Source organism: Macrobrachium rosenbergii, chromosome 2 (genome assembly GCF_040412425.1).
Source record: "Macrobrachium rosenbergii isolate ZJJX-2024 chromosome 2, ASM4041242v1, whole genome shotgun sequence".
NCBI lineage: Eukaryota > Metazoa > Arthropoda > Malacostraca > Decapoda > Palaemonidae > Macrobrachium > Macrobrachium rosenbergii.
Window position 1 is genome coordinate 21639337 of NC_089742.1, and position 17941 is coordinate 21657277.

General features: G+C 36.4%; 1 pseudogene; it reads left to right on the top strand.

Annotated features, from left to right (window-relative positions):
• Positions 1-2863: 2863 nt before the first annotated feature.
• Positions 2864-7520, top strand: LOC136843999 (gamma-butyrobetaine dioxygenase-like; annotated as a pseudogene).
• Positions 7521-17941: the final 10421 nt, after the last annotated feature.

Sequence of the window (17941 nt, forward strand, 5' to 3'; positions counted from 1 at the left end):
GATCACGGTGGCGAAGGGACGCTGCAGATATCCTTTAGTAATGCCTACAATGTACAGCCTGAGGTGCAACGACGGCACTAAGCCCCTATGGCGATGGCAATAGTCGCTAACATACTTCTGTGCTTCTTCGAGGAGCCAAAGAACTTAGTAACACTACTTGTTCCAGTTAGTAGTGGTGATAGCAGATAATGTTCGGAGTCTGTGGTAGGTTTAACTGGGATTCCTATTAGAGAATAAACTCTTAGGAAATTAACTCAGTTGGACCAACGTAAAAGTCTGTAGTACAGGTGGGGACTGAGTGCTGTATCGTCTACTTATTACTTCAATTATTATTTAATTAAGTAGAGATTAAGTCCGAATTGACTGGCATATGTCACAAACACAGTTCATGTAAAGGGGAACGAACACAACAAATAAAATATCTGAATGACCAAGTAAGTTAAGCGACATCCAGTTATGGCAAAGGTGCTTCACAGAAAAAGACCAGCGTGTAGTAAAGTTATAAATACGACGAAGGTACAAACCGTTAGTAAAACACACACACACAAAAGCCATTTCTGGCAAGGACGCTTACACAAGGCCAGTTTACGTAAGAAAGAGTGATGTAAGTTTTTTTTTATGATGTAAGACACGGGAGAATGATTAGAACACGCTGGTACAGAAACATGGAGTCACTGTCCTGTACTTGAACATATTGACAGTGAATGTTATTTACAAGACATGTGGATCACTCTCGGCCTAACGCATACCAGACAACCCAGCTTTACATGGCTACCAGCGTCTGTTAAGGTGAAGAAAAAGTATGCTGGGTTACCAATCTTATTGTTGAAGATTTGCTGAAAAATGGGAAGGCTCTATATATATCTATATATATATATATATATATATATATATATATATATATATATATATATATATATATATATATATATATATATATATATATCACATACTCTTACCACTCTGGATGTACAATATGTTGATTTCTATACGAACTTTGGCCAGATGAACCATATGATTCCTTTCCTTCTCAGCTTGTATTTGTATGTAATGCAAGCTACTTTTCAGTGTGATCGACAAGTGTGTCTATATCTCCTACAAGACGGGATGTCGAGGTTGATTAAAAACCAGGGTCCTTTCTTTTATTGTCACAAAAAAACAACAAATTATTCACTTAATACGTGAGAACAGCGATTCGCAATTTCATCTACACAGCCAGTTATTAAAAAAATCAGCCTGATTTTTAACGTAAACAAAGATTCATACCTGACTTCCTACAGATTATAAGTTTGTACTCTACAAAACCCCCTGTTTTCTCTTCTGCTGTGGCATTGCCTTCAATTTTCGAATATCAAACATTTCATAGACCATGTCACTTTCCTTATGATAGGTAGAATTAACTTTTCAAGAACACCGTAAAAACTCAGGAACCTTAAATGCCTTATCCATTTGAGTTAAATAAATCTTGTAAAGAACCTATTTTAATTGTCAATTACTCATTTTTCTTGTTTCAAGGCGTAAAACCATAAAAGTTTGTTAAAATAAATGCAGAATTCGTTATACAGAACTAAAAAAATTAGAAATTAATTTATCAAAAAATAAGAATAATTTTGTTACATTTCAGAAGAAAAGAGTCAGCATAAGTTTCACGAGCAAATGATTAGCTTATATAAATATCAGATGGAAGCAATCTGTAGGTCAAGATCGCAAGTCATTTCTGATTATGTAAATACCACAGAATAGTAATTAAAAAGCAAGCACCAAAATGCTTTATTAAGACTATTATGTCTGAAGTAAGCTTCTGAATAGATTGCTAGAGTGGTCTTTTATCTATTTACAACCTCCTCTGAAATTCAACTATAATACGACCTGCTTCAATTTTTCTGTAAAAGGAAACTATTGACAGCTATTTGTCTGTCCGTCGGCCCTCAGATCTTAAAAACTACTGAGGCTAGAGGGATGCAAATTGGTATGTTGATCACCCCCCTCCGATCATCAAACATACCTAATTGCAGCCTTCTAGCCTCGGCAGTTTTTATTTGATTTAAGGTTAAAGTTAGCCATGAGCGTACGTCTGAAACCGCTATAGGTAGCCTACCAACTACACAGGCCACCACCGGGCCGTGGCTGAGAGTTTCATACAGCATTATACGGTCTACAGAAAACTCGACTGCGCCGAAGAAACTTGGGCGCATAAAAGTTTTACTCGTTTATAAATCATTCCCTACTCCCCCCAAATCTTTTCCAAAATTGAAAACCAATTAGCAGACTTTCTAATCAAAGAATGTTCATATCACCCTGATGACATAATGTATCAGTTATAAAGAGGAAAAAAGAACAAAATAAAAAAATTCTGATGAGTCATTAAAGTTCTCCCGTTATTTCCGGAAACTGGCCGGTCACAGGTTTGCTGCTTCGCTAAAGAACTTAGAAATTCTTATCAAAACTGCATTAACCCGCTTTGGTAGTAACAAAAAGCGAACTTTCCGACAAGATTTTCTGATAACCACAATACGCACGGTTCATGAATAGTTTTTGCTCAACTGGTTCTTTCCAGTTAATAATTATAAAAAAAAAAAAAACAGTCAAGCGACTTGAGTCTCTGAATGACAAATAAGAGTGAAAACTTATAAAATCTAGCTCAGAGTCAACGGACGACAAGCCTTGCTTTGGGGACATACTATAACTCTTTACGAGCACCGAGTCCGCAGATACCTATCGCTGGCGTGTAAATAGTCAAGGTCAGTGAAATATTAAGAGTGGTCAAGATAAGCGAGCTCACCCAAAACCAGACTGATCAACTTGCTGTTGTAACGGCACTGACCGTACTTTGACCTCTGGGGGTATATAAAAACGGGACGACGGATACTCGGGGCATCATTCTCCAGTCAAGGTTTCTCAGAGTCGATTTTCAAGAGAACCAGCGACCAAATGGCTTCCAGGCGAAGTGCCCGAGTTCTTCTCTCAGGCTTAACATCTGTCAGAAACGTTGCCACGCAGCAAGTGAGTTCATTTCGCTTTGAATTATTTTTTGTTTTACATTAGTTTCTCTCTCTCTCTCTCTCTCTCTCTCTCTCTCTCTCTCTCTCTCTCTCTCTCTCTCTTTTGTCTCCTACAACTATCAAAACATGATCGTGACTATTTCTTGAAATATATTCGGTCAAAAACATACTTTGACGCATTTTTTCCTAATCTGTAAAATACTTCGCTTCGGAAAATACAATGATGGTTAACAAAGTATGATCTGTATGAAAATATCGAAATCTAAAAATATAATCGTTAGTAATTTCATTCCATCTTGCAAAGGTTTTTTCTTTCAACCTTTATCAAAATGACTAAAGACAGAGTGAAGATCATTGGTCCTAAACTTATACACTTGTTAAGTATATCTTTTTCATTCTTATACTTTTAATAAATATTTTTATTCTATATGGTGAGCTATCGAAAATTTAGTAGTTTAGAATTTTTTTTAAACACTTTTATAATGAATGGCTTCAATTAAAAATCAAAGACAAATTTTAATAGAAACGTTTTTAAAATCATTGGCTTTTGTTTCCAACAGATTAGAACTTCGGTTACTTTCAAATCTCCCAACAGCCGCTGTCTCAGTTTGGCAGCAGCTGCAAGACAGCAAGAAGCTGTAAAAGAAGCTCCTGCAGCCCGTAAGTATCCCTGAGAAAAGAGGGTATTGTTTCTCCTTTTTTTTTGAAGACCATTTATTTGACATTATTGATAAGTGTTCACATAAATGCAAATGCAATATTTGCAAATCCAAGTTTTCCATACATCGATTACATCAGTTTAAAGATTTTTTCATATTTACATATTCAGTGCTTTTTCCATTTCTGAATATATTTAAAGCCTTATCATATATATGTCGATTACTTCTCATTCTTTGCACTTATAAAGGCTTGCATGTTACTAGAATTTTTTGGTTCCAACAATCAGTACTTTTGCCATGTTTTTTTATTTGCCTAATCTTATATCCATCGATCACGTTTCATCCACTGCAAGTATAATGGCTTCCAAATTAGTCGATTTTTTCCACTTCACACAATAAGTACTTCTGTCATATTTTTTATAACGTATTTGAAGCTTTATCTCATATGACGTTTTTCTCTTTAAAGCTGCAGGAAATTCCATCGTGCAAGCACAAGCTGGCAAGGATGGCGTCTCTCTGAAGTTTGGCGACCTGAGCTCGACTGAGATGCCCTTCGTATGGCTGAGGGACAACTGCCGATGCCCGGACTGCTACAGCCCACAGGCCCTCGGAAGGAAATTCCTCCTGACTGACCTTCAGCTCGATGTAAATGCCACCAAGATGGAGGTAATGAACAAGTCCTTTTTTCCCGTATTTGTGTTATAACCGCAACGCGAACTATTATCTGTATCACAAGGAATATGATATGTAACCTCTCAATGCATATGTCACTAAAAAGTAGGTAATCAACTAGACCCTTTTCTTCTGTATTTGTCTCGTAATTGTTTCTCGAACTAGTATTTGTATCACAAGGAATATAAGTAGGATCTGCTTCTTTGCAGAGTAACGCTGAGATGATTCGGGTAGAGTGGAATGATGGGCACGTGAGCGAATACCCATCCGAATGGCTGCACTCGAGAGCCTTTACCCCAACAGCAAGAGCTAAGAGGCGAAACACTTACGCATACAAAAGGGTTCGTATTCTGAATGCATTTCTTTCGTATATGTAGGCCTATGACGTCTCTCTTAATTCAAGTCCTTGATATACCCGCAAATGAGTTAGAAATGTAAGGTGTTTCTAAATACAACTACAAAGAATAGGAACAATAAATTCCAGTTTTTTTTTACCCCCATTTCTATGCCTTTATGCCTTCCGTTGTGAGATGGTTTTCCTATCTGATTCTAATATTCTATTTTGCCTTTCACTCAAGTCCTACAAATAATCTAATTTTATCTGTTAGTTATTTATATTTTTTTTTTAATTATTCGAAATGGTTTTTAATTTCAAGGCAATCAAAATCAAAGTCGATCATTATTATTTCTAAATAAGTGACTATCTTCTCATTTCACCTATTGCAGGAGCCTTGGGGCGCCGACCACAAGCTCAGGGAGTTCGACTACGAGACAATGAAGAAGGACGATCAGGTCCTTCTCGACTGGCTCCTGACCATGGAGACCCAAGGATCTGCAATGCTCAAGAACGTCCCCAATAAGGAAACCGCAGGTCCCGAGATGATCGAACACATCGCCTTCGTTAAGCAGTCACATTATGGGTGAGTCTGGATACTTTCAATTGCTGGAATGTATTTCTTTGATCAAGGTTTCATTTGAAATCTACTGCTTAATATATTAGTTAAAGAATCATACATAACAATTAGAAGAATTTTCCTGGAAAGCTGTTCACTCCTATATTATTTACAAATTTAGCTGAAAACTGATTGAATGCTGTCTCAGCTTTACTGTTTGCTTATGATTCACTTAAACGTTTTTTTATAACCATCACACGTTGAATAACCTAAGTCATAAGAACGTTTATTAAGAATTACCTCTAGTGAAAGAGAGTATGTAGAAAATAGTTCAGTCAATTAGAGAATTGTTTAATCAGTTAGAGAATTGTTTTGACAAATTTCTTTTGAAAGCCCCACCCAGAGCCAGTTCTCATCTCTGTTATCATCTCTCTCTTAGGCCTCGTTCACCTGTAATCAACCGACCAAACACCAATAACGTTGCGTTCACTAACGCTAAATTAGGAATGCACAATGACCTTCCTCAGTATGAACACATGCCTGGGGTAAGTACTTACATTGATGCCCTGTATTAGTAAAGATTTTTGTCACAAGAGAATAGTATTTTTCCAGCGGAGTTTCATATTTTCTTTATTGCCATTACGGTTAAGGTCTCATTCACCCCATTGTGTTTACTCTGACTGCAAAATAAATTAATAGATGATACAGTTATTTGGAAAGAGAATACACTGTCCCATTAAAACCCACCGTTACACCCATCTACATAGACCTTGTAAGCCTCCACGAGTAACCCCATGAAGAAATGTCTGTTACTTTTTCCTTATGTTATCTCTTCTCTTTCCCCTGTTCAGATAATCTTTATCCAGTGCGTGGAGCAGCACGAGGGCACAGGAGGAGAAAGCGTCATCGCCGACGGCCTCTTCGGCGCCGAATACCTTCGTAGGAACCACCCACAAGCCTTTGAGATCCTGACCACCACCGACTCCTACTTCTGGGACAAAGGTCACGCCAACTACTCCTGGGAGATGGACGAGTTCTACAAGATTGCCAGATTCCCCATCATCACGTGAGTTCGCAAAATAATCTTTTCTGTGAATGAAGGGCATAATCCCTTTTGGCCACTAAAGATCAGTTAATTTACTGTTTACTCATATTGTTAGTTCATTATTTCCTTCTTATTTTTTTATTTTCTAATAACTGATCTCTTCTTTCTGTGTTTCCTGTTACCTTCCGTTACTTTTGTCAAATGGACACCATATTCGTTGGAAGTTTGAAGTTGAAGTCAATTGCCCCTATGGGCTTGTTCCATATGAATAAGGTTCATATTCTGAATAATAATAATAATAATAATAATAATAATAATAATAATAATAATAATAATAATAATTAAGTTAGCTTTCTTCACAAATTAATAACGTCATACAAACATCGACTTTCCAGAGTCGACAGCCAAAAGGAAGTGGTTCGCGTTGCCGTCAACAACGCCATCAGGGACTCCTACATCGACCTTCCAGCAGACAGAGTCAAAGTTTTACTCAGCAATGAAGCTCTTCAATGACATCCTTTATGATAATTCCGTCGTCTTTAAGATGGACTCTGGTAAGGCATCATTTCAATTACGTCCCTTTCACAATGTGAACTGATTCCCAGCTTTATAAGATTCTTTTGTTTCCAAAGTAATATTAGCTGTTCTGAATACCCATGGCTTGAAGGACATAGATTCGAGAATTTCATGTTCTTGACTAATATTCCATCTTCTCGTCCTGCAGGTGACATGATGACGCTGGACAACGTGCGTTGCCTCCACGGGCGTGAAGGATACGAGGCCTACAGCCAGAGACACATCGAGTCCTCCTACCTCGACTGGGACGAAGCAAGATGCCGCAGGAGGAGAATCCAAGAGAAATTGGGTCAACTAAAAACAATATAAGGCGATGGCGTCTTATCATATGAGAATATATCTGTTTAGACAGATATGAGATTCACTACAGAACATTTTTATCTAATGAGAAAACTTTCAAAACATTTTGAAAGTACTCAGAGTATATTAATGGATGTGAACGGAGCGTACTTCAGCATGTTCTATTTATCATTTATGTTTTCTTTGCTTATAATTCATTATGAGCGATGTAACTTTGCTTCAGATATTTTTTGTATCTTTGACAGTTTTCTTTTTGTTAGATGTCTCATTATTTTATCGAAAAGTACGTTTTCCCATAGTATGGGGCGAGAAGACAATCGTATTTACTTTGTGCAATGTGTTGTTCTACAAATAAACTATTTTTGCTTTTAAATTTCATTTTTATTACCATCGAACTCGTCTAGATTCTCGAAGGAATACAGAAATCAAACAGATATAACTATTTTAAATGGTCATTAAAAAATATTCATTATCTTATTCATCACAAACTTACCTAGTGATGATTAAAAATTCAGCCCTTGTAAAGAGAGAGAGAGAGAGAGAGAGAGAGAGAGAGAGGGGGCGGGGCAAATACTTACCAGACTCACCATGCAAAAAGAATCTGGAATAGGCAGCATCAGTGAACTGTGGTTATGATAAAGGTGGGTTTTTTGAGTAAGTACAGAGGCCATACCAAATTTAAAATATTAAAATACTAATATAATTTTGAGCAAATGTGATACTGATTTTTCTCAGAAACCCGTTCCAGAGTTCAGGCAAGTACCACAATAATACAGAGAGTATGGATTTAAATAAGAAAAATCATATAAAAATAGTTCAAAACACGTGAAAACAAACCTGAGATACCACATGCCAGCAGATAATAGAGCCTAACCTAACCCTCTGGAGCGGGGACTGCGTTCTTTAGCCATTCCACACCTTCCCCGATAACCTGACTGGTGCACCAAAAATCCTACGGAGAATTACACAGAAAGCTGACATGCCGCTCAGATGTCGGGGTTCGCGTCTCCCCCAGGGCGATGAAAAATCACTGGCTCTTTATCATGATCAGTTCCTGTTGTAGTGTGGGGTCTGCGGTGGGAGTTTGAAACCACCACTCCTTGGAAGCTTGAATTTCAAGTCAATGGACCCTGTGTGCTTGTTCCGTGTGAATAGGTTTCAGTTTTCAGCTATATTTGTAATTTACATGTGATTAGTTAGTGGTCCCAGCAAATTCTCCTTAGAGGAGTTATTTGATATTCTCTTGGTCCTCCATTTAATAGACGCTCCTTCATAAAAGAAATGCATATTCTTTTATTATAGCTCTATTATTGTTTACTGATTACCTGATTTTGTATATTGCTTGTTGCAAGTGACTAAATGTATTTCATTTTATTTTCGTAAATACCACATTCATTCACTCACGTTTTTCCATCTTAATTTTTTGCCGCCTCTGAAATAATAGCAAGCACTAATTTAAGCGAAATACGCTTTCACAAACTGAAAGTGCCTTGAGCTTGTGGCTCTTGCCGAAAAAGTTCTTTCAGTAAGCAAAATCTGAAATTAGAAACCTTTCCGAAAAAGGCATGCAAAGTGTGATTTAAAGACATCACTGATTTATTATATTTGTTTTGCTCATGACGCGTTGCTTACAATGTAACTCCAAAAGGCTTTTTGCTAGATACAGCAGGTTACTATAGTAGGAAAGGGCAATATACTGTATAACGTATAAAAAATGCACCGAAGTTTCTTCGGCGCAATAGAGTTTTCTGTACAGCGTATAATGCTGTATGAGCGCGGCCCATGAACTTTCAACCACAGCCCGGTGATGGTCTGTCCTATAGCTTTGCCAGACGCACGATCATGGCTAAATTTAACCTTAAATGAAATATAAACTACTGAGGCTAGGGGACTGCAATTTGGTATGTTTTATGACTGGAGGATGGATGATTAACATACCAATTTGCACCCCTCTAGCCCCGGTAGTTGCTAAGGTCTGAGGGCGGACAGAAAAAGTGCCGACGGACATACAAAGCCACCAAAGTAGTTTTCTTTTACAGAAAACTAAGAATCAAATGAGCACCCATGGTAATGAAAAGAATTGTAGGCAAATAAAAGGCACAGACAGATGAAACCAAGTCAGTTTTCATGTCTTATATTACAGTTTTTTTGTTTTTAATCCGTTTTTATGTTTTTTCCTCAGTGTATGAGCTCCCTTGGTCATATATGATTTGCACTCATGTTTCCCATTTGGTATTGTTCTAATTGTCTTATATTTATTTGGTTCCATATCAATTATCAGACAATTAGAACAATAAGGAATGAAAAAATTTGTGCAAATCTTATACAAGCAGGGGAACTCGAACTGAGACTGAGGAAAAAAAGGTATAAAAACGAATGGATTAAAACAAAGATTGCGATATAACTTAGATAAGGAACGGGTCTCCGAACCCAGTGAAGGTCAGGGATTGTTGACACTCATGGAGACGAAACTCAAAGACACGTCATAATGTGGCAGGCTATTCTAGAACAGACCAGTTCTATCACAGAGACGTCACAGATTGAATATACGAGATAATTGCGTCATAGCCGTAGGAGCAAAGGCTCTCGCGTGCCGCCATTGGGTACTAACTCACGTGATCTAGTCGAACAATCTCGACTTTGCTCTGAAGAGAAGCATTTGAATTAATCAGTAATATCACTAGTTATTATACGTATATGTATAGATATATCAGTTATTATACAAAGAAAAAACTGCGAGTGTATTTTACTTGCATTTTAGTGTCACAGGAGCAGAGCTGAAGGTTAGCCAGCAGAACTCCCTTCCAAGAGTCTGTGGATTGTAACAGTCCAGTCCAGCCACAAAGTAGTTGTCTCTTAGTCATGCAGGGGGCATATCCGTCGAGTATAGGTTGCCAAACTTCATCAGAAATGCCAGTATTGCTTGCAGCTGCTTGCCGTGATGCATTTATCTGCTGCTAAAGAGGGAATAGCTATATGGAGGATGAAGATTTTAAATCTTGTATATAATCAATTGAAATATGAATCCGTTGAAGTACTGTGCGTCTTCTAACGCTCAATAACTGCTTTCTTTCAAAGATAAGACCTACTCTATTGTAACCTAAATAAAACCTGAAGGTAATGCCTGCTGATACGACGGAAAAGAAGAGGAACAAGAAAAACAAGGGAGATAAACGGATCGATTTTAAATCGAACTAACGCATGTCAAAATGTCATGAAGAGCTCACTGCGTTGTGGGTTTCCTCTGTTGCCAAAGCCACTTACAGTGACCAGATGCTTCCTTTCTAAATACACTTTCCATTAAATCTTCAAGGATGTTGGCAGGAATTTACCCTTGGGTGCTATGATTACTTGGCTTATATTCTTTTGGGATAGGCTTGTTTTCAAGGGGCCAGTTTCTGGCAAAGCATAAAAAAAATTAATAAAGATATGCGTCTTAACATAAGAGTCAAAGAAATTTTCTTGTTATCTTCATCTCGTTTTCCATAACTTCTACTTCTGTGTCATTCGAAGAATGAGGAAATTCCTCCAAAATGGCGGATTACCTAACGTGCTAAATTCTGCTTATCTCAGTTTTCAGAGACTGATTAAATCGGAAGTAACACACTTTAGGGAATTGAACAAGTCTGAAAAGAACATCAGATGATGATCTGAGAAAGTTATTCAAGCAACTCTCGAAACTGCAATTGGTGAAAGTCACCACTCAGGTTAAATCATTATTCTGCGGAATTTAATTGAAGATTTTATTTCCAAGAACAATTTGGGAATAAATAAGAGCAGGTGCAAGGTCTCTATGATAAAAGGAAAGCAGGAAGATCGAGCAATGAATATTAATATGGATGATGGGAAAAGTCAGCACATCATACATATGAATATTTGTGATAAAGTATAACGGACAATGGTAGGATGACAAAGGAGATGAGTTACAGAATGGGTGAAGCAAGAAAGGTGGTGGGGTATTTGTAAAAGACTGAGAGAACTTGATTGTCTTTGGAAACTCATGGAGGGAATGTATGAAAGGATTATTGAGCCAAATATCCCATATGGAAGTAAAGTGCGGATACTGAATACGGAAAAAATAAAAGGGGTTGAGGCCGTTAAAATGAATTGTTTGCATAGGATTTGCAACATACGAAACTGATAGGTTGAGAATTTTACACAAAAATCAACGGGTGTCTAGGAGAGGTTTATGAAGATGAAAGCAATTTCTTTTGTAACATTGTTACTAATGACAATCTTACTGTAACTGTCAGAAGGACATGTCCTAGCTACCCCCCATCTCCCTTTTATCGTTATCCTAAGATTCTTCCTAAAGCTTTATCCTATAATCAACCAAATCATTTAGATATAGTTTCTCTGTCATATCATGATTCATATCCGTGTAGAAATGCGGAGCTTACTGGACTTTTGCATAACCTTGTCTGAGTAGGCATTTTCAGCCCATTTGATTTCCAAATCTTATTCAGCCTGCTCTGTCTGTTTTGTCTTTTCTGGACTTCTACCAAATGCCAACTCAAGCGAACCTGTACCGAATTTTAATGTCCCTCAATATCTGAAAGATCTAACCTCACTAATCCCTTCTCCGTTTTCTTCATCCCATTGTACATACCATGTCTTCATTACTTGCGTTTTTCTTATATTAATGTTGAAATCGGTTTTTAAATATATGAAGTATTCTGTAAAGCAAGCTTTGTCAGTATTGTGGTGTTTTGCTTATTAGTGAAATAATATTCTCTTGTATAACCTTCTATTTACCGGAATTAAACTTGACGAGAGTCCATTAACATTTACATTGTATTCTCTTCGTTCATAAACAGTTTCAGTTAGCTTTATATACTTGAATGAAATAATATTGTGACGCTAACCCTTCGAAAATGTTGGTCTGTAGACGCTGTCAACTGCCTATTCATGATCAACAAAAGCCACCGGAAGAGGATTTTAAATTCCGTACACAGTTGCACAATATGTCTTAACAGAAATTTTTGACCTGTGGAACTCCTGCCCTTTTTAAAAGAAGATTGCGTTCTCAGAGCAATTGATCAGTTTCTTGTCTCCAGACTGTAAGGAATAAACATACTGACCATTTTTATGACAAATAACGAAAGTGCCATAAATCAATAGTTACTTTTAATATTACTTCTAATTCCTAATCAACAGGATTCGTTTCTCCACTCCATATTCGACAAAGCAGAATAATAATAATAATAATAATAATAATAATAATAATAATAATAATAATAATAATAATAATTATTATTATTATTATTATTATTATTATTATTATTATTATTATTATTATTATTATTATTATTGCTGTCGTTTATACCTTACACTCATTTACCTTCTGGTGGCACAAAGGATCTGAAAAAGACGGTAGGTCAGTTGAATCCAGATAGAGCGACCAAAGGCTTCTAGAAATCCGACAGATAATACCGGTTCTAACTGGATTCGATCACGAGCTCATTTGCTCCTCAAAGAAAAAAAAACCCGACCCAATAATTTTCGAGGAGGAGATAAAAGACTGAAGGAGGATGTTTACCTGAAGGCCCTCCAAGTGGAGGAGATCTCCTCAAGCTGAGGAGACACCTGATTACGGTGGCACACAATTTTGCTTACAGGTTTCCTCGGTGTTGATAAGCCCTTCTTCGATAAAGCAGTGGTGTTCCATTGACATATCTCGTGATCATGTCTGACAGACATTTTCACAAGACAGAATGGCCTGAATTTCACGCTTTAGTGACCAAAAGCAAGCTGAAGTAAGAATATGTTCATGAAAGGATTATTAAAAATATGTCATGTTTAGTGTAAGAAGATCTATTTTTTTTTTTTTTTGTCAGCACTTAAATTCTTTTTATAATGAGTCTTCAATGATGCTCTATTTGCCAGCATTTCTATTAGATATTCTGACTGTTTTATCAAAACTATGCAGTTTCATTATGTCTCATTTCTTTTTAATAGCCTCTCTCTCTCTCTCTCTCTCTCTCTCTCTCTCTCTCTCTCTCTCTCTCTCTCTCTTCATTTTCAGAGATGGAATTATTGTTTTGAAGAAAAAATATTTTCAAAGTTTATGATGTGTGGTCCTTTTTCACAGCGACATGGGCTGCAGGTTAGCTAGTAAGAACACTTGGGAAATTGATCAGTGGTACTCGTAGATGAGGAAGGAAAAAATACAAGTAAAAAATGCACAGAAGTTTCTTCCACGCTATCGAGTTTTCTGTACAGCGTATAATGCTGTATGAAAACTCTCAGCCGCGGCCCACGAAACTTTCAGCCTCGGCCCGGTGGTGGCCTGTGTTGTAGGTGCCAGACGCGATCATGGCTAACTTTAACCTTAAATGAAATAAAAACCACTGAGGCTAGAGGGCTGCAATTTGATATGTATGATGATTGGAGGGTGGTTGATCAACATGCCAATTTACAGCCCTCTTGCCTCAGTAGTTTTTAAGATCTGAGCGATAATAGAAAAAGTACGGCCGGACAGACAAATAGCCATCTCAATAGTTTTCTTTTACAGAAAACTGAAAACAGGTGCTTTAGGAGCAAAACACCGTGCAGGCACAAAGCCAAATGGCAGAAAAACTGATAGATGGTTGTTTAAATATGGAAGAAGGTATTAGTAACAAGTAAAAGAGTTTTATATTAAGTTAGAGAGAAAAAGGAAAGAGCTGTGTATGCATGTATATACCAGGAAGTCTTACGATTTGAATGATAGAGACGCAATGAAGAAATAGTTGATATTAAATAGTACCAAAGATCATTCTTTAAGAGCAATTAAAAGTTTTTGTGGGAGAAGTATATCAAAACTGATTACACCACTGCTGTGGTGTAATAGTGAGTCTGAACACGGATGTTATATCTTCATCTCTATTTTATATCTTAATGACAGATTAATATGAAGAGTCAGAGAGAAGACAATAGGTAACGACTCAGTATTGTAGAGTAAGACAATGTGTAGTGGACTGAACGTGATATATATATGTATATATATATATATATATATATATATATATATATATATATATATATATATATATATATATATATATATATGTGTGTGTGTGTGTGTGTGTGTGTACATGCATACATGCATATATATGTATCTATACAGATGTGTGTGTGTGCATAAATATACATATGCATATATATGTACATGTATATATACATATATATATTTGGATTTTTTGTACATAAAACAAGAGCATATATTCAACACAGAAAGGAGATGTAATAAAAGGAGAGAGGTGATCGTTAGTATTGAAATAAAAAAAAATCGACCAGTCAGGCAGGTAAGGAAAAAGTGTCCGTACAAGGCTTAAAAATGAGAAAATATTTTTTCTTGGCGACCATAACATTTCAGTATAAAGAAGCAAAAGAGGAGGAGGAGGAGGAGGAGGAGGAGGAGGAGGAGGAGGAGGAGGAGGAGGAGGAGGAGGAGGAAGAGAAAGAGGAGGAGAAGCACTTAGGTGTTTTTGTTGTCTGTAGCAATTCGACGTTCGAAGGACCGTCCCCATCGAAAAAGGTTTTTTCCATCCTGGTGATGGGCGCAAGAAATTCTTGAGATAGAGTCCTGTACAAAGGATGGGGGAAAAAAGGGAAAAATACAAAACACAAAAATGGTTCCTTTCACGCTCTGTAACTGCAACGAAGGAAAAAAATGCTTTCTCTTCATTCTCAAAAAGAGCTGTCTATATTAGAGTAATAATAATAATAAAAAATTTCGCACTTCATTTGGTTTCCATGGTTAGTCCCTCTTTCCTGGAAAGCGACCTGCGACTGCTAATCTTCGGGACCCCCTGATTTCTCTGCAACAGTGTACAAACTTACATTGTCGGAAACAGGTCAGGGTTTCTGCTTCTCTTTAGCCCCTTATTGGAAAAGTAGCAGGGGTTGGCTGCATATGGATGATGATGGCTTCTTGGCCGGGCCAGATGAGTTCCTCTTGGTCATTATGTGGAGTCTCTGGAGCAGATCGGAAGAGCTCATTTCGAACGGCCGACTTTTGCCACTCGTCCCCACCTCCTTTGTCTCGCGGCCATTGTTGTCTGGCAATGGCAGGAAAATGTTGGAGATGTACTATGATATTGCAAAAGAAAATACAAATCAGGATACTGGGAATTCGTGTGCACCAGGCTTTATTTTCCACGTAATCATATAATATACGGTACATATACATACACACACACACACACACACACACACACACACATATATATATATATATATATATATATATATATATATATATATATATATATATATATATATATATATATTCGTGTGTATGTGTATGGGCCCTAACATATATACGCATAAACGTACATATCTATTCAAAAAGGCCATATGTTTTGTTTAAAATATTTTCATTACTTGTTCTGACGGAAGCAACAGAGAGAGGAGAGATAGACAGTTTTGTTTAATGAAAGGTAGTATGAATTTGAACTTTGTTAATATTATCAAAACAAAAATATATTTTTTTTTTATTACAGAGCAGAGTAAAGTTGGAACTCAAAACTTTGGAAATGTAAATGATTATCTGATACCCAAGACTCAACATTTTCACCGAAGCGTCAAACCTGCAGAAATTCTCATGCAGGTTTCATGCACAAAACAGGAAACATGAGCCTCTGCTGACCTATAAAATTCAAGAACCCATTAATAAGTAAATCTACAATGTAAGCCAGAGGGAAGAAACAGAAAATTGGCAATGGTCACACTGAGATGAGACTATCCATGAAATCGGAGTCGAGGAGGAACCATCAGGGAACCCAGAACTTAGGTAATTGTGAGACGAGTTCGTTATAATGACGCATTTTCTGATACCAGTAGAGTTGTAGAAAGTTTTTCTATGACGTCAGTCTCTCTCTCTCTCTCTCTCTCTCTCTCTCTCTCTCTCTCTCTCTCTCTCTCTCTCTTCCCTTCAGGGACTGACTTCTTTATGGTTTGCTCTTTATATTGCACAGCGATATTTTTGACTTTTGTTAACCTGGCAAGGAAGTAATTTCCGAAAGAGAAAGTTTTGAGGAGTTAAGATGGCGGTTGGATGAGGAAAAAGTTTGTGCACTCTGAACGCTTGGAGGTTTTTTGCTGCGAATTATCTTTAAACATTGACATTTAGATATATTTTTGTTCAAACAGGAGTTATTATTAAGTACAAGAACACTCAATGCATGGTTTAATATGATTCCATTCTTGTATATTCATATTCATTGGTTGTGAATTTGAATAGACTGTTCGGCCATCTATGCGAGCCCATTTTGTAAGAAGCAAGTAGTATATTCTAACATTTCTGATCGATAAGCGTAGAAATAAGTTGGGCACTAGAAAAGATTATTATAAGTAATTTTGAATAGCAGAATGACAACAACTGGTTTTATATACTCAGTAAATTTTTTATCACGAGAAATATCTATACTAATGTGTGTTGACTATAAGAAAGTAAAATCAGATTATGAGTTTTCACATCTATATGATTTCTTAATTCCGGATTAAAGTTAAACTTTTATGAGCCTGACTAAATCAAGAATATTATACTTTCTTTAATATTGTTAAGTTTAAAATCCAACTTTTGAAGTAAAAAGTACGAATAATTTGCATTCGAAGTAAGTGACACTTCATTTCATCAAATCGAGAAAACTATACTGAGTGTACACAAGGCGTTTAATGTTTATTTTATTTACTACTTGGAAAACGAATTTTCTCTTTTTCTTGTTAGTGGACCTTAGAAAATAATATTCAGTAATAAAAACATTTCTCTAAAAATTAACCATTTGCATATAGGAAATATACAGACTTTTTGAATTCACTTTTTTAAAGGGGGATTGTTCTGCATCAATAGACTATTGTGTACCAGACTGCTGGTAGGTTTGCGTAGTAACTTTTCTTGATAAGGCTTGAATTATTAAAAGTATAATCAGATTCCCGAGGGAATCGGCTTATTATGGGTTAAGTACCTGAAGATTGCTTGACAGTTTAGAGTACTTTAATGAAAAATCTGTTGGTTTTATATAAAATATCATTAATTATTTTAAAAGCTCTGAAGTGTCCAGACTTAAGAGTAAACCATTATTTATGTCCACAGATGTTAGTTGGATTTAATTATGCCATGTGGAATCAAATTTATTCTTTTTTGCAAAATCAAAATCCTCCTGTTTCGGCGAACAAACGCTCTTACAATTGTCATTAAACCAGGCTTTGTCTTTAATACAATAATTCTACAAACGATGAGGAATTCGCCTATTCATACCATCGACCAAAACTTCCATCTAATTGAACAATGCGTTCAATTTCATTTTACAATTTTGACCAATAGAGTATAAAACATAATTCAAAACTCCATTAATCTCCTTGAGATTTAATGTGTATATTAAGAGTCTGGCACACCAAGAACAGCCTACTCATTATTAATCGTTAAAGAAACTAAAGCATAACAATGGGTCCTGATTTTAGGAAAAACTACTGGTTGTCATCAAAGCAATACAGTTGGATATGGTCGTATTTATTATTTGCTCATAACCAGGATAGCAGTTATAAATTTTAAAATCTTTGGCAATGGAACAGACCTCAGTCAGTCAATATGGTGAGCCTTGAATTCTCCAAAACACGAGAGAAATCCTTCCATCATCTTCCTGTACCTTAGAAAATATGAGAAGACAATTTAAATAGCAATACCTAAACCTAAATTGAGATATATATGTACAAATACATATACAGCACATACATACACACACACACACAGACATACACACACATATATATATATATATATATATATATATATATATATATATATATATA